The sequence below is a fragment of the Pseudophryne corroboree genome, chromosome 9, assembly GCF_028390025.1.
Source record: "Pseudophryne corroboree isolate aPseCor3 chromosome 9, aPseCor3.hap2, whole genome shotgun sequence".
Taxonomy (NCBI): domain Eukaryota; kingdom Metazoa; phylum Chordata; class Amphibia; order Anura; family Myobatrachidae; genus Pseudophryne; species Pseudophryne corroboree.
The window spans coordinates 131,587,636-131,591,008 of record NC_086452.1 but is presented as its reverse complement, the minus strand read 5'-3'; the positions used below and the strand labels follow the sequence as shown (position 1 = coordinate 131,591,008).

At 36.9% G+C, this 3,373-nt stretch overlaps 1 long non-coding RNA gene across 1 annotated transcript; it reads right to left on the bottom strand.

Moving 5' to 3' along the window:
- Window positions 1-1,138: 1,138 nt before the first annotated feature.
- LOC134956794 (uncharacterized) lies at window positions 1,139-2,686 on the bottom strand. The gene is made up of 4 exons (XR_010186177.1): window positions 2,627-2,686; window positions 2,039-2,112; window positions 1,530-1,625; window positions 1,139-1,324 (listed from the first exon to the last, which is right to left on the bottom strand). It is a non-coding gene; the product is annotated as an uncharacterized LOC134956794 (long non-coding RNA).
- Between the last annotated feature and the right edge of the window lie 687 nt (window positions 2,687-3,373).

Below are 3,373 nucleotides of genomic sequence, written 5' to 3'. Positions count from 1 at the left end.
GATAATTCGGATGTTAGTCCATAAAAAATATAACTCAAAGAGTAGATCCTGGAGGATTTTGCCACTTCCACACACAGCCAAAATCCTCCAGGATCTACTCTGTGAGATTTATTGAGGAAGTGATATTACTTGCATCTTTGTGATTGCCAAACCAGCTATATATTCTTTGAGTTATATTTTTTATGGACTAACATCAGAATCTGAAACAGTCTGGATCACAAGATCTAGATTTCATACCCAGGAAATTTACCAAAATCTCTGACATTTGACTGTCAGTGCCCTAAGGGGACTATAAGTTTAGCCCCCACAAGGGACCTTATTAAAGATCAATTATCTTCAGGTAGTTTGTATAAACACCAATATAGGGCTGAAAGTATCCCTAAAAGGAACCATCAATTAAGCTCCCATCAGGAGTTTGATTAGAGATCTAATTATCTTTATATTCAAGATATGGCTTTCATACATAAACCTGATGACAAATAAGCCTGTCTTTTTAAATTCGTTACCCCTGATGAAGTTGATAAGACGAAACGCATTGGGTTTGTCAGTCAGAAGTTTACAACCTAGTTTGTGAAGCTATTCCCTCTCGAGCTCGCACCTGAAGAGGTGAGGGAGTATCTAGAATTGATATAATATAACAAACGCATTGGTTGTATTTGATTGACATCTTATAAGATTATTGTGAATATTATATGATGAATCACATGGAAAATTCCACCTGTTCAATTGTATGTTATTAAAATAATTTTTTACTAATTGGCCTTGGGCCTCTTGTTTGGGTGACTATTTGGTGAGGGGTGTCTGTTACAGGTACCCAGATACAAACATTCTCCAGTATACAACTCATGTCTATGGAAATAACGCTGGAAGAACCTGTGTAAATACATTCTATTGAGCGCACTTGGGAAATTGTAGTTATCATATATATATATATATATATATATATATATATATATATATTGAGTATAGAAAAAGAGGAAAAATGGCGCCCCAGGGGTTTACAAATACCCTTATACAAAGACTATTGCTTAACAGGATTTGCAATCAATATTTATACAGGTTTTTAAAACACATAACGGACTGTACTTTTCATAAAAATTTATTAAAACAATTATACAGAAACATGAAGTATATCCATCATTATTACATGTACATTATGATGTAGTTTCTCCTACAGAAATCCATCAATGGGATATGGAGGAAAGAAGGCAACCTTTCTGTTGTATCCTTATTCTTCCTCATTAAATATTCGGAGATAACATCAACAAGAAATACAATAACCCAACGCGTTTCGTCTAGGAACTAGACTTCATCAGGGGTGCGTCTAGAAATTATAGAACAACCATTCAATAAAATATATGAATACATGAAAATACATAAAAATACATAAGAAAATGTACAAACAATCCAAAAGAACAGTCCGAAAAAACAACAAAGAAGTCAGCCTAATTGGGAATATAACAAGTTCTTGAAGGGATCTATTATCTAAATTCAATTAAACCGTAGAGGTTGAATAATGTACAACATACCTCGTGAATCTGGTAACTCAGATTACGAAGAGCTCAAAAGGGAAGCATTCGTATGAAAAAAAGAGGAATCGGCAACTTCATGCACACATGGAGGACCTAATGAGTTAATTAGCATTTGTTAGTGTCTCACCTTATCATGGTGAAAGGTATACAAAAAGGGAGGGCCTAAACTCAGATACCACTCATTTCAAGAATCACTGGTATATAAACGCCTTCACATCTGAAATGTGAGGACTAGTCAGACCATAAAGATATGTTCTAGGAGATTACTATTAATCTTTCCATACATCATAGACCTTAACCTTCATTTAAAAAATAAAAATGGGTGTGTATTACCTCTAGTCTAATTTTTCTGTCTTTTTAGACTAGAAGTATAAAATTAATTACTTCTATATGAAGCACATGTGCTGATGAATCTGCATCTTATCAATGAAGACTCTATTCACTATTGTAATTAATCTATTAACATTAAGATTCCACAAGCACAAAATACATTAATCATAACATACCTCAGAAGTCACAATACAGGTGAAAAATGCAGAAATCTATACAGAGTCCTTATGGTATCCTATGGATATGATACCTAGAGGATTTAATTGTATAACAACAGTTAGGACCTATGTTAACTAAGTCCCAATCTGAGAACACATGTGTATAATCACACTAATTAAAACCAATTGACCCAGGGATATATGGAAACAGACAGCAAATACTCTAAAGCAGGCATGTCCAAACTGCGGCCCTCCAGCTGTTGTGAAACTACCTATCCCAGCATGCCCTGACACAGTTTTGCTGTCAGAGAATGCTAAAGCTGTGTCAGGGCATGCTGGGATGTGTAGTTTCACAACAGCTGGAGGGCCGCAGTTTGGGCATGCCTGCTCTAAAGAAACCACCACTTAATTACCAACAGGTGGACAATGAAAGGAAGCTGTGCTAGGAGTATAAGATACCACAGCCCAGCATGAAGGCTTAAAAATAAAAATATATATCAGCAATTTAACAAAGTATGAATACATATTTGTGTAAAAAGAAATCCAGCATCAACTTAAGCTAAATCGAGCCTGGTGTAGAATGTCATAAAGACAAGTTTTCCTTACCTTCCAAATAGTGATCAGCAGTGAGCCAGTGATCATGCAATGAAGCATGGAGGCTAAGTGCATGTTTATATAGAAGGAACTTTGATGACCTCACTTCCTTCAGTGATACTAATTAGTGTTTAAATGACTGTGAATAACTAGTATTATGAAGTAAAAAAGGGGATCTTTATAAATCCCCTATAGCAATGTAAGTATATAATTATTTTACAACTAGTGAAAATTACCATAAATCTAAAGTTAAGCCACATATAATTTAATTAATTGGCTTTCCCAAAATACCCTGTTGTGGATAGTATCTATGTGAAATAAATGTGGTTCTGATTGACAGCTAACGGAGCCTATAGAGAAGTGAATGGGAGTGGAGGCGGGACATAAACTTTTCACACTTATTCTAATTGGTGTCCGTCAGGACAGGCCTCCCCAGCAAGGCGACTTCGGTTGCCCATAGCAACTCCAAACGCACTGCACTCAGTCGCGCCGACGCTGGAGCTGAAAGCCCCATCATCAGGCGCCACGGGTTGTTAGTCAGACCGGGAAGTCAGGGAGACTGACCGCGTCACGTGACCGGAAGACGTTGGGACGAGACGGCTTGCGTTCCGTCACAATGGTGACCCTTACGTCCTCAGTTCCTCAATAGGAGTCACATTCTGTGGGACACCCACAGATTGTATCAATCGGCAACAGTGACTTATAAGTACATCATACATCCATAAATGCGCTGTTTAGATAGATTCATCAGGAACTATG